Source organism: Vicia villosa, linkage group LG3 (assembly GCF_029867415.1).
Source record: "Vicia villosa cultivar HV-30 ecotype Madison, WI linkage group LG3, Vvil1.0, whole genome shotgun sequence".
Classification (NCBI taxonomy): domain Eukaryota; kingdom Viridiplantae; phylum Streptophyta; class Magnoliopsida; order Fabales; family Fabaceae; genus Vicia; species Vicia villosa.
In genome coordinates this window covers 208278857-208303759 of record NC_081182.1, presented here as the reverse complement: position 1 = coordinate 208303759, position 24903 = coordinate 208278857, and the positions used below count along the sequence as shown (strand labels likewise).

The 24903-nt window shown below is 31.8% G+C and overlaps 1 pseudogene; it reads left to right on the top strand.

Annotated features, from left to right (window-relative positions):
- Positions 1-349: 349 nt before the first annotated feature.
- Positions 350-24903, top strand: part of LOC131659839 (serrate RNA effector molecule-like) — a 36148-nt pseudogene continuing 11594 nt past the window's right edge.

The window sequence follows — 24903 nt, the reverse complement described above, 5'->3', positions numbered from 1 at the left end:
TCTTTTAACCCCATAAACGACATGATATTCAGCTTCCCCTATGCTACAAAGTAAGTCCACATCGCTATCTATTTTATATTAACTTATGATAAATATTTGTAAATAACTTAATAAAACTATTTGTTTTAGGTTTTGCGTAACGGGCATGAATTACATGAAGAATCCTCGACGACATCTAGCCACGTATTGAAATCTTTTGGATCACCTTGGGGAAAGCGATGTATGTATTACCTATAAAATTTTCTTATTTTACTTTATTTATCTTTAATCGTTATCATTAATTTAACTTTCTGTGCAGTTTATTTGGAGACCATATTTGGGTTTGGAGCATCAACCTAACTAAGAGGATATGGAAATTTGGACTGGAAAAACCGCAATCATACAGTTTAACATTGTGGAGATGCACCAGAGCGACCGAGTTAAAATGCAGTTCGGCATGCTTCAAGATATTTCTTCTGACCCAACTTGTTTGGATCCTTGGCATAAAAAAAGGATTGACGGCCAGTGGGATATTGCTAGCTGGAAAAATTTTGCACCAGAGTGCTGTAGGATGTGGAGGAGACGTGCTCGACATGTGTTGTTGTATCCTATTTTCCCCGATGAGCATCCTATGCAACACACACGACAATATATGTCATGGTACATAAGGGTTACCAACCCTGAGATGTTTGTGGCTAAGCCGAGGTATTTGGTCGACCCACGCACACGTTGGGCATCGACATCAAATCAACAACAATAATACCAACCAACATACACCACCCAACAAGAATACCAACAACCGTTCACCATCCAACAACAATACCAACACCAAACCTCCCATCAAACACAACGACGACGCAGATCCACAAGCATTGATTTCACGGGACTCTCAACCCAACCACAACAAGAAGGTCCTAGAGTGCAACGACGAACTAGGCGATCTCGCAATAGTCGTTTTCAAAATCCGAACGATAATTAAATTCTATGTAATTGTATTCCTATTATGTAATCGTTTTATCTTAATGAAAATCTTTGTCGTCTTTGTTCAATTGTCCATTGTCAATTATTTAGAAAGAAAAAAAAAAACAAAAGCACCAAGGCGCCATCTGAGATGGCTTATTGCAGAAAAGCTTCACATAGGAGCCATCTCAAATGGCGCCTCCCTTCATCTAGTACAATGGTGGCGCCATCTCACATGACGCCTTGGTACTTTTGTTTTTCTAGACATAATATGGATTGGAGAACTTAGTAGAAAAACTTCTAAAAATTATAATGTATTAGAGAAGTTGATAAAAAACTTAAAGACTTCTATGAGTTTTAGTATAAACTCATAGAACTTCAAAATTCTCTTAACTTTTAAAATACTAGAGCAGAGAACTTCAAAATGAAAAAATTAATGAAAATTTTCAAATATAAACTATTTATACAAAGATATTTTGATCCATTGCATTGTAACATATTGCATATTTTAGATAAACAAATAATTTAGTTGTCCTTGATAAAATAAATCCATTTAAAACAAATCAAACCTAAATTTATATTTAAAAAAAGTTAAAAATTTAAAGATGGAAATCAAAAACTATTGAGTAAAAGTTTAACATTTCAAAATAACACTTTTTAAAAACTTACTATTTAAATAAAAAATCAAGTAAACATAAGTAAAATATCAAAATACCTCCTGTTTTTTTAGTCAGTTTCAATGTACCAAACCACCATTTCAAAAAATATTTTCAAACAAAATAAATATAAATTATTTGTTATATTTTTAAAAGTTAAATTTTCAAAAAAAAAATATAAAATTTGAAAATAAAAGAAAATATAATATCTAAACAAAAATGATATTTTTTTTAAAGAAAAATCTTTCTATTTTCCATAAGATAAAATTTGGAAATAAACTATAAAAGAAAAACGAATATGGGAAATGCTAACGAGTGCTCCAGGAGCACTTATTAAGAGTTTAAAAAAGTAAGTATTTCTTATATTTAATGTTTTAGAAATGGAAATTACTAACTTTTTAAAGAATAACAAAGTTTATTTTAATGAAATTGCTTGTATTCAGTGTAATTGATTAAAGAGTGTCCCTGGGGCACTCGTTAGCATGACCCTAAATGTTTTTTTAAAAAGTAAATTTCAAAATCAACCTATAAATATATAATTAAGGAAATTCTAAATAAATTTGAAAATGCATAAATAAATTTCCCATAAATAAGTTTCCCTTTTTAAAATATATAAATGAAAAAAAGGATATTCTAAATAAGTTTCCCATAAATAAATGCATATAAAAAATATTTTCAAAAATGGATAAATATCATTAAAAATGTATGAAAAAGAAATTCATTTAATAAAATCCTTTTTTTTGCAAAAAAATATTTTTAAAAAAGAAAAAGTACTCAAATATCAAAACTTTAATAAATTTGTGAATTTTCTAAAATCCTGAATAACTAATTATTTTTAAAATCATTCAAAAATCAAACACACGTGTCATATTCCCAACCGTTAGATTTCCTATTTGAAATAAAGTCAAATCCTCAACGTCGAAACTGATCTCATCGTTTGAAACTCGTGTGAGTATATAATGAGATTCTAACAAGTAACGACAACACAAGTTACACAACATTCCATTGACTTCTCTGAGTTGCCTCTCTCAAATGAAATTCTAGAGAGAGAAATAAACACAAATTCTAGAGAGAGAAAGATAGAGGGAGAGCATAGGTATGTGCTTCTTCAATTATTTCGTTCATTTTAGTTTCTTCAATTCTTTCGAGTTTGTATGTATTGTGTTCTTGTTTTTCCATTTGGTTTTTTTTTTTTGAATTCTTTTTTCAGTAATCACTAATTGGTCTTATTGATTTTGTTATTTTTTTTTGAAATTGTTTTAAATTATGAAGTTGATTTTATTTTATTTTTGATGCTCAATATTGGGTTTACGTTTCTTTTTAACGGGTTTTTAATTTTTCATTTTTGGTGATAAGGAGAGGTAAAGGTATGAACATCTTCAACAGAAAAAAAACAAAGCGAAGTTTTTAAAAAAAAATTAGATTTTTTTGTTCTGTTTGGGATTTTGTGTTTTCTCTCTGTTTTTATATTGTGGTTTTAAATTGCAGTTTATAAACATAAGTAGGACACTTTCCAATATATGCGGCAAATTTTGTTAAGCGTGTAAAACCTTTTTGTGAGTTTTATATCTAGATAGGAGATTAGATTGACGTATTCAAAATGATATAAGATTTTATTAATTATTAGGGTTACAAAATGTTTTGTTTGAATATTTTGGATGTTGAAAAATGGACCGTGAATAATGAATTTAATGTTTGGATTGGAGGGGATATTATAGGTGGGATTTAGTTTTCGATTTTGTTGATGTTAATTTGGATTTTATTTGTTTAACCGTCTTGATTTTAATGTCTATCTTGGAAATTTTAAATTTCATAACTTTCAATTGAACAAGCTTAAAATATTCTTTAATGGAGATGCTGTAATAAGGAAACAAATGAGGATGAAAATTTTAGAATGCATCTACCGTACATGGAATGTGTTTTTCAATCACCTACCAACTACTATGTGATGATATGTGATGATATGATATTATAAGCATTATGTGGATTAGCATAGTTTGTGTATGATCAATTTTTTTCAATTCATGCACATGTTATTTGTATGACTTGTTGTTTTTGTTTCTTAGGTTAATAAGGCAGGGGAAAAGGGGTCAATAGACTATCCTTCAAAAGCCTAATGTTGATGCCAGCAGTTAAAATGGTGGCTAATACACCTATCACTTCTAAAAGAAATGGAAAGTATACTCGTGTGTCTCATAAGTCAAATAGAATATGCAAAAGACTGCGTTCGATGTTCGGAGTTACCAATGAAGTTCAAAATATAGATCTATACAGCCAGATATCTTGTAATGGTGGTAAGCTTTAATACTTTGCTATTTTGAAAGCAAATCCACGTATTGGTTGCTTTTTATAACTCTTCTAGGCTCATATAATGTAAGAAAAGCCACTCATTAATTGCACATGTCCAATGTAGGTTTTTTTAAAAAAATAAATATTCTTCAAAGGAGGGTGACAATGAAGAACACCAAATGCCTTCCAATATAGATGCTTTTGAGAGTCAGAACGGTCTGTCATTCAATGGCAGTGCAGAGTTAGTAGTAGAAATGGTGGCTTACCTTCATTTCATGGATCATATTGATACAAATTGTTAGTCTTAAGTATTAATTATACTCTCTTGTTTTCTTTCTTTCATACCATTAACGAAAGACAATTTTGTAAAATCTTCTATAATTTATATTTTCCAAACATTAATTATTATATTTCCTAATAAGTGTGAAAAATCGAAAATAACTTATAATAAATAACAAAGGGAGTATAAAATAGGCTAAATAGTACTCCTCTGTTTTTTATTATAATTGTTTTGGATTTTTCCCACTTATTAAGGAATGTAATAATTATTGTATAAACTATAAATCATTAATATTATTTTTCCTATTATTTTCTTAAGTATTTATTATACTTTCTTGTTTCCCTTCTTTAAATTTATCCTTCACATATCTTTAATGAAAGACAATTTTGTAAAATCCTTTATAATTTATATTTTATACAATAATGATTACATTTCTTAATATGTGTGAAAAATCAAAAACAACTTATAATAAAATACAGAGGGAGTATAAAATAGGCTAAATAGTAATCCCTCCGTTTTTTATTATAAGTCGTTTTGAACTTTTCACACTTATTAAGGGATGTAATAATTATTGTATAAAAAATAAAATTTATGAAGGAGTTTACCAAAATGTCTTTCACTAATAGTATGGGGAAGATAAACGCACATAATTAAAAGAAGAGAGGATATAATCGAAAAATAACATTAATGATTTATTGTTAAAATGAATTATTTGAAAGTCTCTGTGAAACATGCTTTTAAATAGGCTTTCAGGTCAGACCCAAATTTTAAAAAGACCAGACCAAAAAAAAGAAGCCTATAAAATGCCAAAGGCCACTCGCTGACTCGGGCTTTAGAAATTCATCGTAGGACAGATTCAAGCTTAATAGCCTGTCCTCTCCTATTTCCATCCTAGCATTTCATTCAGGTTTGCTCTTTAATTATTTATTTTTTTGGTATTTTATTAAAAGTTGTTTTGGGAAAAATTATGTATCAAATTAGAAATCATTTTACAATACCATTAAGTCATTAATGTTATTTTTCCTATTATTTTCTTAGGTATTTATTATACTCTCTTCTTTCCCTTATGTAAATTTATCTTTCCCATACCAATAATGAAAGACAATTTTGTAAAATATTCATAATTTATATTTTCCATACAATAATGATTGCATATCTTAATACGTGTGATAAGTTCAAAACAACTTATAATAGAAAATAGATGGAGTATAAAATAGGCTAAATAGTACCCCCTCCATTTCTTATTATAAGTCGTTTTGTACTTTTCACACTTATTAAGGAATGTAATAATTATTATATAAAAAGAAAAATTATGAAGGGTTTTACAAAATTGTTATTCATTAATGGTGTGAGGAAGATAAACTTACATAATTAAAAGAAGAGAGGATACAATAGGAAAAATAATGAAAGACAATTTTGTAAAATATTCATAATTTATATTTTCCATACAATAATGAGTGCATATCTTAATACGTGTGATAAGTCCAAAACAACTTATAATAGAAAATAGAGGGAGTATAAAATAGGCTAAATAGTACCCCCTCCATTTCTTATTATAAGTCGTTTTGTACTTTTCACACTTATTAAGGAATGTAATAATTATTATATAAAAAGAAAAATTATGAAGGATTTTACAAAATTGTTATTCATTAGTGGTGTGAGGAAGATAAACTTACATAATTAAAAGAAGAGAGGATATAATAGGAAAAATAATGAAAGACAATTTTGTAAAATATTCATAATTTATATTTTCCATACAATAATGATTGCATATCTTAATACGTGTGATAAGTCCAAAACAACTTATAATAGAAAATAAAGGGAGTATAAAATAGGCTAAATAGTACCCCCTCCATTTCTTATTATAAGTCGTTTTGTATTTTTCACACTTATTAAGAAATGTAATAATTATTATATAAAAAGAAAAATTATGAAGGATTTTACAAAATTGTTATTCATTAATGGTGTGAGAAAGATAAACATAATTAAAAGAAGAGAGGATATAATAGGAAAAATAACATTAATGATTTACTAGTTTTTGCAAAATGATTTATATTGTAGTACACATTCTCTCCACAATGACTTATAATAAAAAAACGGAAGGAGTATATAAGAGGTTGTATTGTCTATTTAAACAAATAGGTAAAATGAATTATTTGAATTGTTTAAAAGGATTTGATGCATTTCTGCTAGAGAAATGTTTTGATGCATTTCTTCATTAAGGAAGTTGAATTGTTTGAAAGTGTTTGACTTTGTCATACATACCCAAGATATGTAAGGTTTAAAAGAAGATGCCAAAGCTGGTGATGTGAGTCATGCAGTCACACATGGGAATGGGTTATTAGCGTGTTTACACATGCTTAATAAAAAGAAAACGGGTTATCAATTTGTTTACCGCTTTTGTCTTTTATAGTAGTAAATGAGAAAATTGCATTTACTATATTCAATAAATCCTTTTTATTCTTTTGAAGGGTAGTTATGGAAGTTTCTCTTAAATGTTTATTATGTTATGTCATTGCTAATTTGTGGGACGTTGGTTGCTTTTATTTTACTCTATTGAACTTGACAATGTGATGTTTTGGGGTAAGTTTATTCACTTGAAGAGCTTGTGAATTATTTCAGAGAGGGATTATGTCCTATAAGCAATTCATTTAGGAGCTTGAGGATGACATACTGCCATCTGAAGCTGAGCGTAGGTAAGTTTAAAAAAATAACATCCTTTTGTATTTTTCTAAACTCATAGTACTAAAGAATTTATGGTTTGTTGATTGATTATTGATTAATCATGTGTATAATCCTTTATTTCTAGATACCAAGCGTACAAATCGGAGTATATTACTACCCAAAAATGAGCTTATTTCAATACTCACAAAGATGAGGAATGGTATGTGTTTTTTCCCACTGCTTAAACTTTCAATTTACTCTTGAAATCTTCTTTTTTGTAAAGTATAAATTAGCATCTTGTTTCACGTTGAAGCAATCTTGTGTTCATTCCTTTATTTGATTTAAAATTTGATGTAGGTTGAAAGATAAATATCATCCTACAAATTTACTTACAGTTATTGAAAGGTGAGTTTACTCAAAACTAGCAGTTTATTAGAGAGCTGAACACCACTTCCTCTTTATGTTGATGGATGATTGCAAGATAGTCTGGCAGACTAATAATTTGATTAAAGATATATAATTATATTGAACCCTATTTGGCACATAATCTTTTGGGAGGAATGAAAATGCTCGGCGTCTAGCAAAGGATTTTTTGCTTGATTTGCAAAGTGGAACACTGGACATGTATGTTTTTGTCTTCTCTCACTATGTGTGTGTTTCATCCTGCTCTTCCTCCTCAAGCATATTAAAATTCAATATATAAGAGCAAGCAGTGAGCCAAATTCAGATGAGGAAACAGATGCCTGTGGCAAACAAAGAAGACAGTAGGGGATTAAATAGGGGTAATGATTTCTCTGCTGCTCCTAAAGCTCATCCTGCCAGTTCTGAACTTAGAAGTTGTGATGCAGATGTTTAGGATATGTTTGGGATTTTGGAGGAGAGGGGAGGGGAGAGTTTTGGAAAATAGGAAGAATTTGGTGAAAAGAATAAAAGAATTTTGGGTAGGAGGGTTTGATTTTATTCATAACACCAAAAACCCCATAAAATGGGGGAACACAAAAATTGTATTGAAGGAAGGTTTTGGAGGGCTTACATAAAATTTTCAAATATCTTTTAGGTTGTTATACTATTTTGAAAATTAAATTTTTTGTAATGATAATGACTCTTTTATCATTCTAAACAAAATCATTTTTTTAAAAAATGTCAAATATTTTTCTATATTTTTTTAAAAATTCATTTTTGAAAGTCTTCCCCTCCCCTCCAAACTCCCAAACATAGCCTTAGGGATCAAGGACCATCTTCATTTGATACCTCAGGGATGACTATGCGTTCTGGTCCTCAAATAGGGGGGCAGACCTCTAAGTTTGCGGTTCCTCTAGCCTTTAGACCTGATCCTCGACGGATGCGGAGGTAATTATTCTGTTGGACCTCATATATGATCTTTAGTCATGATGCCTTAATGATGCCTTTATTTCCGATCCATGAATTTGATTGACATTTTGAGTGTTCTCCGGTAGAATTTATTTTGAACTTTTATGAGTTTATTCAGCTATAAATGGCTTAGTATTCTGCTTACTTTAAACCAACATCAAATTTATACCAATTCATAAAAAATCACCACCATAGAATCAAAGGCTCATTTATGTGGCTGGATGTTAGGAATGAAACTCTTTTGGGTTTATTAAAATACCGTGTGGTGGGAGTATTTCTACCGTGGATGCTTGCACGTCTTCAGTACTCAAATTATTCATTCATTATTGGACTGAGTTGTTTGTTGCTATGTGAGTGTTTAACTCATTTCCTAATGGTGATACAGTTATCAAGATTTGGATGCCCCTGAAGAAGAAGTCACTTATATTAATTATCGGAGATTGTAAGTTTCACTAGGATGTCGCATTGAGATCTAGTTGACATCATACTGTTTCTTTCAATGATACTCTGTCAGAGCAGCAATCTAATTGTGTACTAACAGTTATAGATTACATTAAAATCGAGATATTTATAGAGAGATCAATCAAAACTATCTCCCTCCCCCAACAGAAAAAGATTTTGGTGGATAATAAAAATATGTTGGCTTCGTATCAGGTCTGGCTGGTTCTATTGATTCTGGATATCAGTGCTGAGTTTTGTTTGCAAAACGACCCTCATCATAAAATTCATTGAAAGTATTTTAATGTTTGTGAGCAATAATGATTTGAGATATATATGATCTATTTGAATAATGATTTGTTTGAATTTTATATAAAAATTCAAAAGCTAACTTATTTTTCTTGATTTTTGTAATTTTTTGTTATAGCCATATCTTTGATTTATACCTTTACACTTTTACCATCTTTTTTAGTTGCAACAAACATTGCATGGCAGTTGGATTGTCAAAAAGTTTGTTTTCTTCGTATCAAAGCATTTATAATTTTTTTTAAATAAGTAATTGGAATTAATGGGAACAAAAGGATGCTCCACCCCAATACAAAGAGGAAAGCTCCTACCTCACAAAACAATCAAGAGGTCGAATATTCCAAAAATAAAAATTACAAATGTTCACCTTCTTATATGATATGCTTTATTTTGGATTTATGTGTTGAGATAAATAAATATTTTATAAAAATATTGTATAATGTTATTTTTTTAATATAAATTGGGTATCTTCATTGTGCATAATATTGAGTTGGTGAAAACTACAACAAATTGCAAAACTCTTTTTAAAGTGATTTAACAATGACGCATTCTCATAATTTAAATTTAGGACTGAATTTCAATGTAGAAGAACATTGTCTTTAATTGAAAGAGATCTTTGATATTATCAATCATTAACGTTGGTATTTTGAAAAATATTTACTCCCTCTGTTTTAAATTATAAGTCACTTTGTTAAAAAAAATTGTCAAAAATTTATTTTCTTCGCTATTCAGGTCTTTGTGATATATTTCTTCTGCGTACATTATCCTAAACCATGGCATGCAAACTACTTTTACATAGAGGTGGCATTCAGAGACTTCATATTTCCACCTTCCTATAGTGAGATGACCATCACCTTGAATGACATCTCATGCCTCTTGCATCTTCGTATAAGAGGAAAATTGGATGGCCATGGAAGAATCAGTCGAGAGGAAGGCATCGACTTGATGGTCACCCATTTGAGGATTGACAAGCTGAGGTCGCATAAGAGGTCATTGAAACAAGAGGTGCTTATGCAAGATTTAGATTTTTGGAAAAGCATTATAAAAAACATCTGTGGTGGGCTCTGAATGTCGTAGGTGATGATATGTAGGTTGAGTATCACCTGTTGGAACAAGTTTGGTTCGTCAACTGAATCTTAAAGTTTTGATGATGACAAGTACGTTTATATGAAGAACAATTTTATTCTCTACCGGTTGTTCAATGTGCAAAACTAAGAAAGCAATCCTGATTCTGAAGCAATGCACTAGATGCTGAGCTAAGCATTTATTGATTTTGGAGATCAACAGAATCTGAAGATTGACGAAGTCTAAAGATTGGCGTTATTAGAAGCAAGCTGATACAAGAGAATGACTTTGAACTCAGAACAAGCTTCATCATTATTTATTAGAAGCCTATGATTCAAAAGGATTACGTATGAAAGAAGTTCTTGAAGAAGCAAAAAATCATTTCTAGAATATGGGTTATTAAGTTAATGCGTCTACAAGAATCTATCTAGAAGACGTCTGAGATGGACTTTAACTCTCTATGACTCTGATATCTCAAGCTCTGAAGAACTTACTCTGATCAATCTTCACCATATCATATTAGAAGCCTTTGACTTAAGAAGTTAAGTGTGGAGAAGGAAATATATCTGACCTATGATCAAGCTTCACCAAACTTTATTAGAAACCTATGACTATGCTATTAGCTGTAAGGGGAAGAAGTGTGAAAATATTATTAAAGTACATCATCACATGACTACAATAAAACATCCTATCCACTACCCTGCAAATTAGGATAAAGGACTGAACACTATATCGTTACTGTTCACACGTCTCATCATAGTGCTGCTACAACCACTCTACTCTCTTTCTAGCTAACGTCTCCAACATCTATGTGATGCGTGGATACTCAATCTCTCTTTATACATTGAATCTATTTATTTAAAGAGAAATTGGAAGATTGAATATGTGTTTAAATACGCGTGTGTCAACAATGTAAGTAATATATAGACACGAGAGAGTTAGTCACCAAAAGAGAAAAAGAAAGCTGCTCAAAGAAGAAAAAGACACATTCAAGGAGAAGATTATTTGTGTAAAATTTCGTAAAGGTGTGGAAGAGCTCTTAAGATGATCAATGAGGATACACATCGAATATTTGCATGAAGCAAAAGAAACAGATTAACAATTTCCAGATGGAAGCAAAAGGAAGATTCAACAAGAAGAAAAAGACAATTATATAAAGTGTTAAGAAGATCTACAAGAACAATAAGACATAAACACTTAGAGCTTTAAGTTCAAAATCATATAAAGTGTTTTCTTTTAAGTTTTAATTTTCTGTAATCTGCTTTATGTATAAGCAATTATGTATACACACAAATGTTGTATTTAAACGGTTAGGTTAAAGTAATCATCATCAGGAACTTCAATGGATTCAAATTTTCCTTTGTTCTTAGCTCCCAAAGCACGTTGCATGGACCTGCTCCAAGACAAGTAGTTGGAGCCATCAAGTTTCAGAGTAACATTAGCAGAATTTGAACCTTCACTCGGGAAAATATAGTAAATGGAATCAAGATCGAATTGGTGATTTGGAGCTAGGTGCGGTGGCATGTTGGATCGATGATAACGAAGGTTGTAACAAATGATTTAAGAAGAAGAAAAAGGAAGAAGAAATGATTTCTGCAGCAAACAAATGCGAGAAAATCGTAACAAAAATAGAAATCTCAAAATCAAGTGAACCAAAACCGAATCAATGAGAAAAAAGACATAGTTAAGTCACAAGGAGCGATGGAGAATGAGAGTGAATGTGGCTTTCATGAATTTGACTAATACCATATTAAATAAGAAGACATAGTTAAATCACAATAAGCGATGGAGAATGAGAGTGAAGGTGGCGTTCATGAATTTGAACGATACCATATTAAAAAAGAAGACATAGTTAAATCACAAGGAGCGATGGCGAATGAGAGTGAAGGTGGCGTTCATGAATTTGACCGATACCATATTAAAAAAGAAGACATAGTTAAATCACAAGGAGCGATGTCGAATGAGAGTGAAGATGTCGTTCATGAATTTGACCGATACCATGTTAAAAAAGAAGACATAGTTAAATCACAAGGAGTGATGGAGAATGAGAGTGAATGTGGCGTTCATGAATTTGCCCCATACCATATTAAATAAGAAGACATAGTTAAATCACAAGGAGCAATGGAGAATGAGATCGGAGTGAAGGTGGCGTTCATGAATTTGACCAATACCATATTAAATAAGAAGACATAGTTAAATCACAAGGAGCGATGGCGAATGAGAGTGAAGGTGGCGTTCATGAATTTAACTGATACCATATTAAAAAAGAAGACATAGTTAAATCACAAGGAGCGATGTCGAATGAGAGTGAAGATGTCGTTCATGAATTTGACCAATACCATGTTAAAAAAGAAGACATAGTTAAATCACAAGGAGCGATGGAGAATGAGAGTGAATGTGGCATTCATGAATTTGCCCGATACCATATTAAATAAGAAGACATAGTTAAATCACAAGGAGCAATGGAGAATGAGAGTGAAGGTGGCGTTCATGAATTTGACCGATACCATATTAAATAAGAAGACATAGTTAAATCACAAGGAGCAATGGCGAATGTGAGTGAAGGTGGCGTTCATGAATTTGACTGATACCATATTAAAAAAGAAGACATAGTTAAATCACAAGGAGCGATGTCGAATGAGAGTGAAGATGTCATTCATGAATTTGACCGATACCATGTTAAATAAGAAGACATGGTTAAATCACAAGGAGCGATGGAGAATGAGAGTGAATGTGGCATTCATGAATTTGCCCGATACCATATTAAATAAGAAGACATAGTTAAATCACAAGGAGCAATGGAGAATGAGAGTGAAGGTGGCGTTCATGAATTTGACCGATACCATATTAAAAAAGAAGACATAGTTAAATCACAAGGAGCAATGGCGAATGAGAGTGAAGGTGGCGTTCATGAATTTTACCGATACCATATTAAATAAGAAGACATAGTTAAATCACAAGGAGCAATGGAGAATGAGAGTGAATGTAGCATTCATGAATTTGACCGATACCATATTAAAAAAGAAGACATAGTTAAATCATAAGGAGCAATGGAGAATGAGAGTGAAGGTGGCGTTCATGAATTTGACTGATACCGTATTAAATAAGAAGTCATAGTTAAATCACAAGGAGCGATGGAGAATGAGAGTGAAGGTGGCATTCATGAATTTGACTGTTACCATATCAACATGAACATAGTGAAATGGATTCTCATTAAGTAGAAGAAGAATACAATGGAGGTACATATACAAGAAGAATGTAGTGCATGCTAAGTCTCTACATCATTGCACACTATATAGTTTCTTAGGGTGTAAGTAACTATCTTTAACAACACTATAACTAACTCAACTAACTTGTAATTTCTCTTCAACTCTTTTATTATCATCATCTTCATACTTTAATACTATTGAATAAAGGCATGTTTGTACTACTATCTCTGAATATGAATATATATTGCTTGGATGATGAGCTGCCTTCAGAAATGAATCTATGATACTGGATCCTACAGTGGTTATCATGTGGTGATGTTTTCTCTTCCCAAATCTTCTCTGGAAAATTTGGGACGCAAGAAAAAAGTTGATTGCAAGAGACATGCATAATAAAAACCAAAAAAGAAAATAGAGAATAGTTGTTATAGTCTCTAATGTTTTTTTCTACAGAACTTGAATTGCAGCCTTATTCTCTTTATTATGGCTTCTGCATATTGAAGTAAGGGAAAGATTATAATGATGTTAGAAACTTAAAATTTTATTTAAACCATGATCAAGATAGTGCTTGAGAATCAAAGTTTATTTAATGATGTATGATATGATTCTCTTGATAAAACTTAAGCATGTTTATTTTTATTGAAAAGAATGGCCCCTCCTTAATGTGATGATGGGCTACTGAGCATGTACTTTCAACTAATCATAAGTATTCTTTGATTCACCCAGGTTTCTAACTTTTTGTGTTTTGACAGGAGAACTAAAAAGTCTCGTACCTTTATAAATGTATTTCTATTTTTTTTAATTATCATCTATGCATTATATCTATGAGGAATCTTATTAACACTCTTTTTTCAATATTCTCTCTAGTGTAATGTTATTCTTACACCCAACACTTACACCAAAACTTACACCAAATATTGTTCACTGTATTATGCGGTGAACAATGTTTTTAAAATAAAATAATAATATTTATTTTATTTTTAAAATTAAGGACGACACTATTCATGTACGGACGTGCATTAACCAACTTCATTACTGCATTAACCAAGTTTTTACACTGCATTAACCAAGTTTGATGACTGTTAAAAATTATTTTTAATACCTGAATATTGCATTAACCAACTTCATTATTGCATTAACCAAGTTTTTACATTACATTAACCAAATTTGATGACTACTGTAAAGTACAAGTACTGTTCATGGGTGTAAGAATATCATTACTCACATTTGGTTAATGTAGTAATGAAGTTGGTTAATGCAACATCCAGGTATTAAATATAATTTTTAGCAGTCACCAAACTTGGTTAATGCAGTGTAAAAACTTGGTTAATGCAATAATGAAGTTGGTTAATGTAACATCCAGGTATTCCAAATAATTTTTAGCAGTCATCAAGCTTGGTTAATGCAGTGTAAAAACAAGGTTAATGCAGTAATGAAGTTGGTTAATGCACGTCCGTACATGAACAGTGTCGTCCGTAGTTTTAAAAATAAAAAATATTTTTTATAAATTATTATTTTACTTTAAAAAACACTGTTTACCGTATAAATACGGTGAACAGTGTTTGGTGTAAGTATTGGTGTGAGTGTTGGGAGTAAGAATAGCATTACTCTTCTCACTCACTTTTTTATTAGTGGAAAGCTTAGTGTCGAGTATAAACAAGATGCTAACTCAATTTAAAGTGGTGGATATTCACCATATTTATAGAGAGGCCAATAGTTGTGCAAACTTACTTGCCCTAAAGGACAAAAATTATAAAGGAGATATTATTTTCTATAGAGAGCCACCTTCTTGGCTATTGCATAGTGTGAAGAAGGATAGAAGAATTGATCCTTGCTCTAGGAGTGTTTTCTTGTAGATTTGTTTTGTTGGGCCTTTGGCCCTCCTCATTATAAAAAAAAGAAAAAAAAGAAAGTGAGTATTTGAGAGACTATCGAAAAGAGAGTATTTTTAGCTTCTCACCTCCTAGTGTGAGCCAATCCTCATCATTTGAACATACCTTAATACCTCATGTAGTCCTACACAATTAAGAGTTGTCTCGCATTATACTTTTAAACAAGTACAAAGTTGGATAACAAAAAAAATATGATACATAAAATATTTTGTAGAAAATTATGTAATCCATTGAACTATATAGTATACTCATGGACCTTTCATAAATCCATTGAAAAGGCATAAAAATATCATGTAGTGATAAGTCGCTACAAGCCACTTCAGCGTATTTTCATTGACCTCTATGTGAGCTTTCAAAAATTTATTGAAAAGGCATAAAAATATTTGGGAATTTCTTAGTACACTCCTATATATTGAAAAACACCTTTGAAAACTCAAAATTATCCTTCAGAAGTGTATATCTGAACGCACATTTTTTTACAGGTTTCAGATATGCACATTCGAAACCACCCTCTGTATACGAAAATAAATAATTCAGATATGTATATGCAAATTTTTGTCTGTGTTTGTCATTTCTATTTAAAACTTCATCATTACATTGATAAAAACAGACAAACATACTAACATAACCTGATACGATTTAGACGAAAAATGAATTGAAAATAATAATTAAATTAGATGTTTTGAAATACCAAAATACAGTACACAGGTTGTTCTGAAAGTGAAGAATGTATAAATATTACATCGAAAATATAAAACATTATAACATAGGCTACTGCTACTGAGTATGCCTAATCCTAACCCCTGCAACTTCATCTGCCTCATATAGCTTGCCACACTAGACGCCTCCCTGACCGTCCTCTCAACTATGGCAACCGCCTCTTTCCCGCCCTTCTCAATGATCCATTTATCAAATGCCTCCTTCCTAATTGAGTGTATCCACTAACATATCATGAGTTGCCCTAGGTGGATGCTCAGAAGTATCCGGTGTCATGATAGGATGTGACACTTTAAAAACCATGTCACATATCCTTCTACATAATTCCAGCTTTGGGATGCCCGTATCATCTGATACTCCTCTAGCACCAAATGATGGAACCAATCTTGAAAGATGTCATTGAGAGATCAACGGTGAATAATGCCAGGAGTAGCCTTAGAGGGAGATCTTGGTATCATCTGCACATATCCAAATTATCTCATGCACCGCCCGAAAAACACCTAGCCATAATGTCTCATGCATACGTGCCTAGGACCTACGCCTATAAATAAAATCTCATTATGAACTTTTTGCTCCCTGAAATCTCTTTGAATTCTCTAGTTTTGTTATTCTTATTTGAATCTTCCACCGCAATCGCCGTCGTTGCATCATGCCCTTCGAATCTCAACTGACCACATCCCTAGAACCTTCCACGTATGCATGTGGTTAGGAAGAACATAGCTAGGAGGATACGGTGGCAGTTGGCATTTGACGGTGGCAGGGCCACTTAGGATGCCATTTTCGGTGAGTGGGTAGTCATTTTAGGGATTTTTGTTACTCTGGTTGTTTGAGCGAGTTGGTCGCTAATGATTCTTGTGTGTTTCTGGATTTCCATGAACTTTTTGGCAGCATCGTATGAAGTTTTCGGCGACTTCATATGAAGTTTCTGGTGAAGGTTTAAGTCAGCTTAGAATCCAGTTGTTAGGGAGATTTTCCCCACGATGGCTTATGTTTTTCCAGATGGGGAGGCCTGTGAGTAAGCTAAGGAGGATGCTCGTGCGTCTTTGTTCACTATTTGTTTAATGACCTTAATCGGGGACATTTTTCTCACGCCACATTTCGCCCTTTCAATTGACTAGTGATGGAAGGGTGGATTTGATTGATTGTCGAATTCACTTTTCTCCTTCACAATATAATACGAAATTAAATCAAATACAAATCACCAACAAGGGTGTCACATAGTCATAAATACTTCACAATAACTAGTCATGCTCCGTAACTCGGGTTCTCAACATTTATCAAAACTAAATTTCATTTATTTCATCACTACACAAAACAGATTATCTCGCAGCAAAATTCTCAATTCAAAACATGTTTAACAATCTTCATAAATCATCATGTAAACCTCTTGGTTCATGAGTCAAAACTCAAAACACCAACGTCGAAATCCTTTGAAAGGTAATTCATCAAAATTTAACTCAAAATTTAAATAGTCAAAGCGAACATAGTAGATCCAAAACATAACGACCTCGATCCCGATGTTATGTATCAGAGAAAGACTCCCTTCAAACTAAACAACGATAAAAGGACGTCATGAAGCTATCCACAACTTCAATGGACTACTCTTGATTACAAGCGCGTTACTCACGTGGAGGCAACATTCAAACAGAAAGGGTGGGTATTTCATAATCATTATGTAGGACATAAGGAACATATATAGTAGTGGCATAAAAACAACCAATCACACATATATCAATACGACATATCCGTCATATACACATACTTACTCACACCTGCGCATTATCACCTATTCATAACATCATCTCAGAATTCAATCACAATTACCACTTAAGTATTTAACATCACAAATAATCAAATCTCATCAATTCACACATCACAATAATGCAATGCAACAACAATGGACTCATGCATGTGGTACCAATTATTGACGGATGACTTCGTCATCATCCTCCAAAGATCCCCTTCATAGGATTTCCACTTGGAACCAAAGCTCAACACAAAACACACTTAATTTACACAATGGGATTAATGCTAGAACTAGACCAAAGGCCCTACAACATCACTAGACTTATGTCCTTCAATTATGCTATGAATGTATGATGCTCAACATAACAAAATCAACGACCATAGTCAAAATGGTATCATCATTCATCTATTCATCAATGTTAAGTCATCATTCAAACACAACAACATTCACCAAAATCAAGTACAGAAACACAAGAATTCACAAAGCCAATTTTCGTACAAAATTCCCTTGAAACCTAACCAAAAATGCACAATAAATTCCAGAAAGTTCTAATAAAATATAAGTTACCATATTTTGATATGGGTTTTCAAAAATATATATTTTCATTTTTGGGGACCGCGCTAAGCACACCTTTACCGTGCTAAGCGGGCTCTCTACTGTAATTTGGTTATTTTTATTTCAAGAGCGTGTTGACCAGGCTCTACCGTGCTAAGCGGGCTCTACGAATCTGCAGAAAATTCTTGCGCGACCTGCATCAAAGCACTCCCAATCTTTTGCCCAAAAACTGATTTTAAATAATAATTTCCTGCGATTTAAGGTCTATTAACCTAGTTCTAACATGGATTAATTATCTTAGACAAAAAAACACACATGTTCACCATACCCCCATCATTCTTCATTAAATCCTTAACCTTTAAATCCTCAACATCGATGGATTCGAGTCTAAATCTTGTTATTAATCACCAATCCAACAATCAACAATATTATACATCATGTTAATCATGTAATGCAAACAATTCATCATGGTATCTCATCAATATTATCAAATTCATCATAAAATCCCAAACCCAAACCAACATACAATTATCAATCCCTTAAGACAAACATAATAATTAGGACAACCCCATTATCTTAGATTATTATCTTGGTTGATTCTCTTCCCGAATTCTACGGTCGTTCTTCTTCTCCTCTCTTTCCCTAACTCTCTCTTCCTTTCACGTTTCTCCAAAAATTCTACGGCTAATGAAATTCTCTCCCTTATTCTCTTTTTTATCTAGTTAGCCTTAGGACCATTTATTATGAACTTCCTAATATGCCATTACTAACTTATCTCACAATATCTTTTATTTTATTTAATTATTTAATAATGCTAATTAGAAATTATATTATTCTAATATTCTACTATCCCACACACATCAACATAACATCACACGTCACATAATCACATCAAAAACATAAAATAATAATTAAATAATTAAATATAATTATCAGGGTGTTATAGTATCTGCTTGAGCTACGACACCGATCGGTTCCCCATGTATGAGTATGTCTTTAGGGGGATGGGGCTTTGCTTTCCTTTCACTGATCTTCAAGTAGAAATTTTCGCCCATCTGAAATTGACTCCTTCCTACCTTCATCCCAATTCAATAGCTTTCATTTGGGTATTCGAGATTGTTTGCGACTATCTTAAAATTGGGGCAACTGTTCCTTTTTTCTTTAACATTTTTCACTTGTGGGAAACCCGTGCGTGTCCGCACGGGTTCTGGTGTGGACCGCGGATATGTCACCAGTTTGTCATGAGAAAAAGAAAAAATATAGACAGCGAGAAAACTGTATACCTTTTTAAAAACTTCTATTATTAAGAAAAACTATTAAAAACTAATTGTGAAAAACAGAAAAATAAAATATTTTTTTAAGATCGATAGAGTTGTAATAATAAAAACATTTGTAAAGTTTAATAAATGAGACAAATAAATATTCAAAATTAAAATTAGTTTAAAATCAGTGGAAACATAATTTTATATGGTACTGGTGTGTTACCCGTGCGTTCACACGGATTATGGCCTGATTACCCGTGCGTCCTCACGGGTTCTGGTGTGGGTTGGACCGGGTTTTTCAGATACATATAGTATTAAGTAAAAAAATTAAAAATATTTTTTATATTTTGATTTAATTATAAAATAAGAAAAAAATAAAATATTTAAAAATAAATATATAAATTAATTAAATCAAGTTAAAAAATATTAAACAGCTATTTAAAAAATAATAATTGTGCAAAATAGATAAAAATGAAATGTTATTCTCAATAGAGTTGTAGTAAAAACAAAACATTTATATCGTGTCTGGATTAAAACATTATTTTTAATTTTATTTTATTTAATTGTAAAAAAAAATGTAATAACCCGTGCGTTTGCACAGATTTTGGTATGGTTACTCGTGTGTTCACACGGTACAGGTGTGTTACCCGTGTGTTCACACAAATTTTAGTCTGATTATCCGTGCGTTCACATCGTACTGATGTGTTATCCGTGGATTCACACGAATTTTAACTTGGTTACACGTGTGTTTATACAATATTGATGTACTATCAGTGCGTTCGTGTGGTATGGTGTGGGATGCTTTGCTTTAATGTATGTTTTTCCTAAAATAATCATATTGTAGATATAAAATATCAACCTCTATTAGTTATAATTAATTGTGACTAATTTTAGTTGAAAAGGATGTTGCCCACACAAATTAATTTATTTAAAACTCAACTGAATTTTTCTATAATCAAGAATTCAAAATTAAACTCTTATCTGCATATAATACTTAATATATTTACTAAATAAATTGCACACTGCATACACTGCGATTAACTAAATAAATATACAGTCTTGCATTATAGTTATGCTGCAAATCACGTAATCCCAATCATCAGCATTCTTCATTTATATATTCAATACTTTTTTAATCTTATAAAGGAATATAATTTGTAAACTTTATCTTTAATTTATAATGATAAATGACTTTACCTTCTAATATTAAAAGTGTGTAATTTTCACTCTACTAATTGCAACACTTCAACCAATAGTAATAAATAATTATTTTTAACTAATTGATACTCAAAAGCTAATAACCAAAAACATCATTTAAAATAATAATATTGTATAAATAATTAAATAACAAGCATGTATATAGTCAACATCAAAAAATTTATAACATTTCGGATACATTCTTTCAATATTGTCAACATTTTATGTAGATAAAACTTAATTACAATAAGAATCATATGACCCGTGCTATGCTACTATTATAATAGTCTCGCATTAGTATTATTAACTAAAACATGACTTAGTTTCAAAAATAAAAATTCTAACACTTATTAAAAGGAATAAGGAATGTCCTCATATGCCATAGTTTCTTATCGACAACAGATAGAAAATATCTATAGCAGACTCTGTAAGCCCTTTTCCTCCACCTGGGCCAGCATGGGCAAGTAATATATTGGCAAACTATTTAAAGTGATGATAGATTCCAACGATTTTCAATTTGAAATGAAAGTAAAGAATTCAATGGAATTCAATGGAATACAATGGAATATGCAGCAAAGCGAAATTCATCCATCACCCTCTCAAATGCAGCCCCTCTCAAATGAACCCGTACAAAAACTGATACCAAGTCAAAACCTAATACCACTTTGTGACTGCTATTTCGCTGTTGATTTTCCCCGCTGCATCTTCAATCAAGGCACCCTGTTAGGACATTCATTTCAAAAGTAAAAAAGTTAGTTATTTACATACACATAGATGATGCATAATTTCATATTTCATTATTAGTTATTTCCCGCTGCACCTTTAATCAAGGCATACTATTGAACTTTTTTTCATCAAAACCTCCTTTGAAACCGCCACAAAGATGATGCATAACCTCATATTCCACGTTAGAGATATACCTGCGGAACTCTTCATTTGAAATGTTACACTTATCCTTAGACAGGGCCACAAAAAGGGTGAATATTGTCTCCAAGGTAACCACTTGCACTCAAATAGTGATCCACTTCCCACCACTCACTAAATTCCTGCATGTATCACATAACTAACTCATCACCAAAACCATTACTAACCCCCACAAAACAATAGTATGTGTCAGTTAAAATACAAAGTTTTAAATCACAACTGCAATAACAATACGGTATGGAGGAGTAGCCAAAATCATCACCATGGATATAATCTCCTAAGGTTTGTTTTCTAGTTCATTCTTCTTGGCCTGCCATACAACCAATCAGGTCACACACAAATTACCATTCAGTATAACGGTTCTCACATAGTCACAATATCAATTCATGATACCTTCAAATTTTGATGTGCATTAACAGAGTACCTGAAAGTGTTGTATTAAATCCGTTATTTAGAATTTAAATATAAGGGCTCAAGGACTACCTTTAAACTTGAAACATTCAACATAAACATAAATTCCTACCTCATCCGGTGCCGATTTCCTAAAAAATTTAAAAAGTTAAACAATTTACTGCAGCTATACGTATTAGACAGTTCTTAAGATGTACATAGTGGTGAATTCATTGGTGTTCCAGCAACAATAAGTACTTCAGCCTCATTATCGCGCAGTTGCCGAACATATGCAGCAATACATATTTCCGCCTCATTATCTCTGATTTCCATAACATCGCCGAGTTCATCACATACCTACAAAACCCATAAAAGATATCACAAAACAATAGCTAAATGTTTGAATTCTTAATCTTACGCAGTTTTTGCAATCCATATCTACAAAAAACAATTATTTGGGGTTCAACCATAGACTATGCCAAAGATAATAAATTGTGTTCATATTTGGAGAAGAAAATTGTGTGCATATTTTGATTCAGTCCACGATCTTAAAAAAATATGAATGGGCAAATCTAATTACTCTAAATTTTTCGTTTTGTATAGTTACCGCCCTTATCGTTGGTGATTGTCTTATGGTTGTACCGCAATGACAACAATCACCGAAGATCTCTCGGTCTACCATAATTGCTTGCAATGTAATGCAAGCTTGGAGCTAAGCCATCTATCCTCACTATGATAACTTGTTCCAGCCTAGCATCAAATACGTCATATCCTTCCCTATTACTAGGATATAACAGATCTCGTCTACTGCTGAAAGGACAATTGTTACCGAACGACATCTAAGTCGGAGATCACTCTCATCGAAATATTGGCTCGTAACCATGTCACTTATCCTTTTAGGCTTTATAAGATTCGACGCCGCTGCTTTGACTTGTTGCACTCTCATGTTAGCAACTACTTTAGAGTTTTAGCATACCTGGGAACTAATTTCAACGCGACAAGTTCGAAGGTTGCGAACGGGATGATTTCCTCAACAACATAAGGAACGATTTCATTTGCAATGGTTCTCGGAGATAAAATAATTTGAGCATGAAATCTATTTCACCATGCTAAAATAATTTAAAGATAAATGCATACTTGCAACTCACCTTCTCAAGGTGCAATTCTTCAATTGACAGTGTACCCTTCCACTTTCTCAACAAATGGTACACCGCAAGTCCTGCCATCAGATTAAAAAACACATCTCTCAACATCAAATGCATTGCTAAAGTAATTAAACCTAACAATCAGATTAAACCTAATATCCGTCAAGGCAAATCGAATTAATAAAAATCACATATCTCAATAAAAAACACATCTCTCAACATCAAGTGCATTGCTAAAGTAATTAAACCTAACAATCAGATTAAACCTAATATCCGTCAAAGCAAATCGAAGAAACTGAGAAGAAACCGGTCTTGAAATTTTCGAAATCAGCGAAGTAGCCAGACGAATGCTAATATGCATAACAAAAAAATAATGGATATTGAATTGATGGTGTTGAATAATAACCAATGCTAATATGCTTACCATGCCAATAACCAATTCTAATAGGCATAGATCTGAAATACAAAGAAAATGGTGTCAAATGATAACAAAACCAAGTTGACATCGTAAGAAACCTATAATTCTACAGCAATTCCAATATCAACTTTTTTTTCAATGTAGGAGCATCATTGACATTGTAAGAATCAAACTTTCATTCCAGCCACAATTCTATCGATAAAATCAAACTTACCTGTAATTAAAATTAAAAACATTATCAAAAGCACCAGTGTAATTTATTTTGTAAATTAACTTAATCAAAGTTTCTCATACATGTAGCACCATATAAGCAGTATGACAGAAGCAAAATATCACATCCAAAAACATTATTTCAAGCATTTTGAAATGAATCAATGTGAATTTCACAAGGAGACTAAGAATGAAATTTACACTGCAAGATAAACAATTTCTAAAATCAAAATTGAAATAGAATAATAAATCGTAGCACAGGTGTAATCAAACAATAGTAAGATTATACATTTATTAACATTCAGCTATCAAATATGGAACAAAACAAACCACTTTCGTCTTCGTGCCATCTGTATTAAGAAAAACTATTAAAAACTAATTGTGAAAAACTTCTATTATTAAGAAAAACTATTAAAAACTAATTGTGAAAAAAAGAAAAGATGCATATTCATCAACAAAGGGTATAGTAAAATGTTGTGTTTTATTAACTAACATAAAGGATTAAAACACCTAACTTAGAATAGAAACAGAAACATCAAGTAAGAAAATTTTGCTTATGTCATGACAGTTCCATTAAGATCTTCAATTTGTCTTTTAACCATTTCGTATTCAGTATATTTTAACCGTTTCGTATTCAGTGTCTCTGATTTCTCGAGTTATTGTCCGTACATTCCTCAAATTAAACTCCTTCAGATATTTTTCAACAGCAACAACAATCGCATCTTCAGTTATTTCAAAAATTACAAAAGTTTCCAATATACCATAAAGACCGATAATAATTTCAGATCTATAATAATAATAATTTTAAATAAATAATAATTAGTTCAGATCTTGCACTTTCTACAATAGAATGAGTTAATAACGAAACATAAGTTGAAAATGTCATAGATAAACCTTTCTGATTTCGGCCACCACCACACTCATCGGCGAAAACCCGTTTCTACCACCACCACCACACTAATCGCCGGTAACCTGTTGTTGTCACCATAGATCTGAATGTTAAAAGCAATTGGTGAAAACATTATTCATATTTTTGTTACAAAGATGAAAAAAACAACATACCTCCATTTGGCCAATAGCAGTATCAAAACCCTAACCACAAAATCGTGATATCAACCACAATCACAAAAACCCTAACCACAAAATCATCATATAAACCACAAAATCATCATATAAACCACAAAAACACTAACCACAATATCTAAACAGTATCTTTAAACAGAAATCTAAAA